The sequence below is a fragment of the Austrofundulus limnaeus genome, unplaced genomic scaffold (assembly GCF_001266775.1).
Source record: "Austrofundulus limnaeus strain Quisiro unplaced genomic scaffold, Austrofundulus_limnaeus-1.0 Scaffold46, whole genome shotgun sequence".
NCBI lineage: Eukaryota > Metazoa > Chordata > Actinopteri > Cyprinodontiformes > Rivulidae > Austrofundulus > Austrofundulus limnaeus.
The window spans coordinates 118,929-126,884 of NW_013952448.1; the positions used below are offsets into that span (position 1 = coordinate 118,929).

The 7,956-nt window shown below is 39.2% G+C and overlaps 1 non-coding gene across 1 annotated transcript; it reads right to left on the bottom strand.

Moving 5' to 3' along the window:
- Positions 1-7,394: 7,394 nt before the first annotated feature.
- trnar-acg (transfer RNA arginine (anticodon ACG)) lies at positions 7,395-7,467 on the bottom strand. Its single transcript has one exon. It is a non-coding gene; the product is annotated as a tRNA-Arg (tRNA).
- Between the last annotated feature and the right edge of the window lie 489 nt (positions 7,468-7,956).

A 7,956-nucleotide genomic window follows, 5' to 3' on the forward strand; every position in this document is an offset into this window, starting at 1 on the left:
GTGTGTGTGTGTGTGTGTGTGTGTGTGTGTGTGTGTGTGTGTGTGTGTGTGTAACCACATTCCCACAGTGGATGAAGAGAAAAGAGCGGGGGCTCAGGATGGAAAGGTGGTCTGATGTTGTAATCCAGAGTGCAGATTAGTTTCCATCGCCCCTGCAGATGAAAGGCCTTCGCGGTCCTTCTCGTTCCTCTCGCTCACTCATCCTTGCAGGGGAACTCACACGTCTCCCAGTGTTGGAGGCTGAGGGGTCCTGCCAAACATATGGACTGTGTTATGAGCGTGTCTGGGCAGCAGCAGGATGCTTCGGTTGTTTTTAATGATCTTTTTAATATTAAGGCGGCAGCTTTCCTGGAGAGGAAGAGATGCTCCAGGATCCCTGCAGTTCAACATTTACAACACGATATCTGGAAGTTTCAGAAGAAAGTGAACAGGGTTTTTTTCTTTTTGCATGTGGCGCCAGCTCCTGCACCACAACATCAACAGTAATTATATTTGCACAGGCCCGACAGGAAACCATGCAGCATGTTTGTAGATGAAGTTAATCATACTTTCATTTTAACATCTACACTGATTTAATGTTTACAACTACATACTGTCAAACGGTCGGACCCAGAGTACACATGTACAGGGAACTCAGAAGGTAAATTAAAATACTAATTTAAACTAAACAAAACACTGACGTGGCAGCAAAAACATACAGAAGCCTGGAGAGGTACAAGGCAGACAGGAGGGAGTTAAAACAATGAGCTGCTGAGAAAGGAATAGAAAAATTTTCTATGAAACTAATGAACAGAATCACAAACACCTGGCAGGAAAACAGACTTGAACAGGTGAGAGTGGGCGGGGTCTGACAGAGGGAGGAGTCAGTGGTGGTAAAACACAGAAAGTCACTTCAAAATGACATGGAAACATGACACAGGAGCATTTAGTGTCTGTCTGCAGGTGATAAAAATAGAGAATTGATAAGGAGCCTGGAACAAGAAAAGAACAATAAAATCTTGTATATCTATTAGGAAAATGTTCTCTTCGTGCATGCTATTAGTATATTTTTTTGTTGTTTGATGGTTAATGGATTAATCAAACAAATGTATTTTTTTCAAACCTGCTCGCCCTCTCATTCCTTCTTGAATGGAGGTGGTAGTGCACCATACTGCTGTTTGGCAACCACCAATAAATCCAGGATAAAGAAGGAAACACTGGTCCAACAGAATAATGACCAAAAACAGCTAAAAACACCAAGAATGAAGAGATAGAAAAATTAGCAGCCACTGTTCAAAAGAATGGGCCAACACAAAAGATCAGCATCATCAGGTCAGGACTCTGCTGTCTACATTCATCTACAGGCCAGTGGCCACCCCTTCAAGGATGAAGATGTTCTCATTCTTGACAGAGAGGAACGTTAGTTTGAGAGAGGAGTAAAGAAAGGAAACCGCTCATCATTAAACAGGGTTAGAGGCCTTTGTGTCCAGTTGTCCCCTTCCTACAATGCTGTTATTGTGATAATGACTCAGTTCTCGGTGAATAGGTGATAATCAGGGCACTGATGATCAATTGTGAGGCTGACGGACCTCCTTTGCATGTGAACACCAGTTTTGATTGTCATCATTAAATTTGTTTGTCCACCATGTGGCGGCACTGCTTATAAGGCTGAGTTTATCTGAAACTCCTCAGACTGAAGAAGTCTCTTGGAAAAGAGATGAAACGTTGCGTTAAAAAAGAACCATTCCAGAGGACCTACTTAACTTTTGTTTTTATGGCTCTGAAGGGTCCTTCTGAGTCATGATCCAAACCCTGTTAAAGATCTGTGGAAGGAGCTGAAACATCTGCAGAAGAAACCCTTCAGTCCTGAAACACCTGGAACAGTTTGTTCATGAGGACTGGACCAGAATAATTGTGGACAGGAGAGACAAAACACCCGCATGGACAGGTGGGTCAGACCACTGCGGACAGGAGGGACAGAACAAAGTCTTCAATAAAGTTTTTTACATGGGTCTTAAACCAGATGCCATTGCAAACAGAACAGAGATCATCTGCTGCACACAGACTTGACTGTTACTGCCAACACCCAGACATGGTTTCCTGACCTGAGGATCTGATTCCTTACCTAAAATGTAGTTCTTACCAATGAGCCCTGGGGTTTTGTAGTTCTGAGACATGTTGGAGACTCCCTTCAGTTAACCACCAGCCTGCCTTAACTTGTTCAAAGAGTCCAGTTTTATGTCCTTTCCTCTGTGTCTTTGTGGGGTTTTTTATGTTCCTCAGTGAAGTTCTTCACAGGACTGCGAGTTTTTTCCTAGATCTTTTATTTTTCTTTCTGACACCATGTTTGCCCACCAACCAAGAGGGATTATGGCCCTTGACAAATTCCACAGAGGTCAGTTCTGTATTGACGTAGGATCTAGATCTCAGAGGCTGATTCAGGCTGTTTGAACAGCTTCTGTTTTTCCTGGAGGCAGTGTCTGCACTCTGCTCAGTGTGGTTTTTCCTGAAACTCTTTTAGTCTGGTATTGATTAGTTTGTTTACTTAAACTTTTCAGTCAAAACTTGATTAAACAGTTTAATCTTATCTAGACCTAAATATGCATGAATATAAAATGATAGACCTAATATTTTGTTAAGAAATGACAAAGGTGTAGACATGATTATTTAGGTTGAAAAATGGTTTTATCTAATTTTACAGATATTGAGCTCAGATTTGGTGTTATAGCTGTAACTCACCACAAATACTAGCAGATCATGTAAGCTAATGTAATATGCTGCTGCATTAGATTGTGTATAGTCATTTTCAAAGTTTGACCAAAATGGAACTTTGTCTTTTTACAACATGAAACTTTTAGTCTTAAAACTCTGGCATGAAAAGCGATGGGTGATGTGCATTTCTTCAGTTAGTGTTAGGTTTTTAATTGGACCGCCATGACCCTGAAAGGAAGAAGTGGCTAAGAGATAATGGAAGGATGAATGGAGGTCTTTAATTGGGGCTTGTCATGCAATGGTAAATCCTTTACTCTACACCTAGTCTTTATTTCTTTATTCTTCTTCCACCACTTTTAATGTGGCTCAAACCGGAGCATGTACCCCCACAAAGCTTATATCAAAATGATCGTCTTGGAGTGGAGATGTGTGCTATTCAACAACTTTTTGATTCGAATTACTACTGTGGGGAAATTAACGAAAAACCGACCGTCGCACACGTCCGGCCTTTCGGACATCCGGACCAGCAGAGGGCGCAGTCCTCGCTTCATGCTGTAGTGACAGAAGCAGCTATCTCTCATGTGACTTCTGAGTTTTAATGTGACACGCTACAATCTTCAGGTCTGTTCTCAGTTGGGTAAGTTCTAGAATGTTTGCTTTTATCTGAGGTTGAAGCCTTAAAAGTTTGTTTTTTAATTTGCGGACGGTGTTGGCTCAGAGTTATGCCTGTTGATTAGCCTTTAGCCTAGCGCCATCCATGCGGTTAAAACGTGTCATATTTCTGAAGAAATGTGCTTTGTGTTTCTGCTACATTTGTTTACACTGTAGATAATGTTACCACTGCACAATAAGGTGCTACAAGAAGCTTATTTACTATTTATAGTTTGTTTTCCAATGCAATTCGAACCAGTTGTAACCCGTTTCGATTTTCAAAATAAGAGCGCAGTATCTAGTTTATTACAAAAAGTTGTACATTAATACTGCTGGTAACTTGACACATAAACAGCTAACATAGCTTATGACTCCATGCTTCATAATAATTAAATGGTAACTAGTGAATGTTAAAATGTTTACTAGTTGAAAGGAATCTGCTTTATTTGGTTGTGAAATAACATACCCTTCATAACAAAGATAAAAAATAAGTGTATGTATTTACTACACTGATCTAATGACATGCTTATGGATTTTAACACATTAATTAAATCAATTTTATATTGAGCTTCCTGTAAACATTAACAACTTTCTGTAATTTGGAGAAACAGTTTCTGTCAGAATTTCTACGTTTTGTTAAAACAAAATACTCAGATTATATATTTTTTCGATTTATATTTTAAATAAAATGACAGCTTGTTTAAATAATAATGTGACCTTCAACCAGAGAGTTCCAATTCAACACAAAACAAAGTGTTTCCTTTAAAGGTTTCTATTACTATCCAAACCACATCCTGATCTTTGCAGGTGTAGCCCAGAGAAAGTAACCTGAAGATGCTGCAACACAAAGAAAAGTCAGGCCCTGTAGCTGAACCACATCCTGGTCCTGGAGGTAAATGCACTAAAGTCAGGAGACAAGCAAAGGATAACATTAATAGCAATATTTAAATATTTAAGATGCGGTGTGTTTGTGTGTCAGGGTCTGAAGCTCCTCCATGACAACTGCGTGTTCTTCGGCCACATGCATGCCTCGTTGTGGACAAGTGTGTGTTGGCTGGTGGGCGTCGAGAACAACATTCTGGGACTTCTCTACATGCTGCGACCAGCTTTCAGACAATTTAAGAAGATTAACATATATAATCTGGATTAAAGTAGCTTGGATTAGTTGAACCAGCATCATCTAAAACTAGGTTTTAAAGAAGAGATGTGAATCTTAATATATGTGCAGCTAAGTGGGAGATTCAAAGATGGATCTTCTTTCTTATATGTTCAAATAAAGCATCGTTACATAGCAACTAATTTCTCTCTCTGATTACTAATTTGCACAGTGATTCTGATTAAAGCAAATCATTTTAGTCCTATAAAATACCACTGGTTGCTCCAAACTGGGTATTGATGACCTTTGTTAACCTCTGAAGAGATTTTGATTTTAGGCAGTTCTTAGGGCTTTCTGGTTTTCCTAGGCCAAGTTTTGGTTTCAAGTTAGGCACACTTGGGCAAGCCCCTTTTAAATTTCTTCAGAAATTTTCTAGTTCATTCTCCTGCTGTAGATTTTCCGCAAAAACTGCTGTTTAGTCAAACCTGAAACCAAGAGTTATACAACACCACTGTTAGCAGTAACAGCTGCTTGTTTTCTCTGATGCATACTTTCATTTTCAAAAGAATAAATGTTGTGCTTTCAAGATCGGTAAACACAACCCTTGAGTTCAGAGAGCTGGAAACTGAGCTGCTTTAGATATTATGTCTACTTGATTTGTTTTAGAAGCTGCCACATGCGATCCATCTTAGATCAGCTGTAGCTGTTTGGATGATGCTAACCATTTGTATATAGAGGATCTAAATGTTTAGCTACTTTCTTGCCTTCTCTGTAATCAGCAGCAGCAGATGACGTTGATGGAGCAGCATAACAAAATAGATAAATTGCTGAAGACGAGCCAAACATCATTTCATGTTGAGAAATGACAGAGTTGTACTTGGTTTGGTAAAACCTGGAAAGAAAAGTATAATGTGGGATTTCATGCAATACAAAGTTTACATGTAATGCCACATTCCAGGGTTTTGGATAAAGCAACCATCTTAATAGGATAACAAAACAAAAACAGTTGACACAGCATTAATCCAGCTTTATGCTAAACTGTTTGCCATAATTATTATTGTTGTTTATTATTTTAAATCAGATTTAATCATGTGTGGGGGTGTCAGACCACCCCTTCCTGTACTGCCTGCTAACCTTCACCATTTCTTGTAGTTTACTACCATTTTTACAACAGTTATAGATCAAGCAGGCCATCGCTAAACTAAAAATCAACTATGACATTTTTTAAGGGAACCAGATCTAAACAATGTGTTTGCCTCACAGAGCCATTCAATTGAACTGTATATTTTTGAAGACTGATGATGTCATCACGTACATCGTACATGGTAATGTATGTTGTTGAGGTCATACCACGTCTTGTCAAACAGGGAACCCACTCCTCCACCCCAGGGCTGTGGTTAGAGTGGTTAGGGTGGAAAAATAAAAATAGTAGACTGAAGTGTCAACCACGAAGGGCCTTGAATCCTCAATCTTCTGATCTGCATTGAGACACCTCGTCCATTAGTCCACGTAATCCTGTTAGCCTGTCTTTGTAGTGTCCTGTATTTTTTTTTACCACAAAATCCTTTGATGCCTGTCCATTAGACCAGTGGTTCCTAAACTTTTCAGCTTTTGACCTGCAAAATACCAGCAGCAGAGACCGGGAACCGTAGCTGTTTTCAGTTGATAAACACTGTTTTCATGTCAAATAAAGAAGCGCAGTAACATTATTTATTTTGCTATTTTTGTCTATTTTAAGTACACTAAGCTTACTTTTTTGTAACAACGAATGCAAAAAACGTGCTTAGTTTTCATTTTTTAGTGTATTCATCTCAAAAAATCTTTTCAGGACCCGACCTTTATGTTTCAGGAACCCACTGTGTGTCCCAACACATATTTTGGGAACCACTGCATTACAGGAAGTAGTAGTAGAATTTTTACCCATAAGAGTAACTTTAGTTCCTGTCCATTTTTGGATGATCAAATATTTGCTAGATTTTCACCAACATGCATTTTCAAGATTCTCATTTAGATACAGTAGTGGCCTGCAAATTCCCTGCTAGGAATAAAGTGTCAACCGCGAAGGGACTTGAACCCCCAATCTTCTGATGCGAAGTCAGATGCCTTGTCCATTAGGCCAGAAGGTCTTATAAGACTTTCTCTGTAGTGTCCGGTATTGTTTTTAACACAAAACCCTTTGATGCATGTCCATTAGACCACGTGGTCCGGAAGACATCACTGTGTTTTCTCCTGTACTTTTTCTACCACAAATACCTTTGCACAAATTTTGAGAGTTGAAGCATTGAGAAAGGTTCAGCCAAAGACTTGGTGCCAAACTGCATATAGCACATTTCACCATTACTACTTTGGTCGTTGTAGTAGAATATTTACCCATAAGATTATTTTAGTTCATGGCAATATTTGGATGAACAAATATTTTTTAGATTTTTACCAACATGCATTTTCAAGATTCACATTTGGAAAGTAGCCTGCAAGTTCCCTGCTAGGACTAAAGTGTCAACCAGTAAGGGACATGAACTCTCAAGCTTCTGATCAGAAGTCAGATGCCTTGCCAATTAGGCCATATGATCCTGTAAGTCTGTATTTATATTGTCCTGTATTGTTTGTACCACAAATCCCTTTGATGCCAGGGATGATAAGACCCTTTGATAAGACCAGGTGGTCCGGAACACATCACTATGTTTTCTCCTGTAATTTTCTACCACAAATACCTTTGCACAAATTTTGAGAGTTGAAGTATTGAGAAAGGTTCAGCCAACAACTTGGCGCCAAACTGCGTATAACACATTTCACCATCAATACTTTAGTCGTTGTAGTAGAATATTTACCCATAAGAGTAACTTTAGTTCATGGCCATATTTGGATGAACAAATATTTGTTAGATTTTTACCAACATGCATTTTCAAGATTCCCACTTAGGTAGTAGCCACCAAGTTCCCTGCTAGGACTAAAATGTCAAGCACGAAGGGACTTGAACCCTCAATCTTCTGATCCGTAGTCAGACGCCTTGTCCATTAGGCCACGTGGTCCTGTAAGTCCATCTTTTTATTGTCCTGTATTGTTTGTACCACAAATCCCTTTGATGCATGTCCGTAAGACCACATCACTTCATAGTCTCCTGTACTTTTTCTACCACAAATACCTTTGCACAAATTTTGAGAGCTGAAGCATTGAGAAAGGTTCAGCCAAAGACTTGGTGCCAAACTGCATATAACACATTTCACCATCACTACTTTAGTCTTTGTAGTAGAATATATACCCATTAGAGTAACTTTAATTCCTGGCAATATTTGGATGAACAAATATTTCTTAGATTTTTACCAACATGCATTTACAAGATTCTCATTTAGGTAGTAGCCCGCAAGTTCCCTGCCAGGACTAAAATGTCAAGCACAAATGGACTTGAATCCTCAATCTTCTGATCGTAAGTCAGATGCCTTGTCCATTAGAACACATGGTCCTGAAAGTCCATTATTGTAGTGTCCTGTATTGTGTTTATCACAAATTCCTTTGATGCA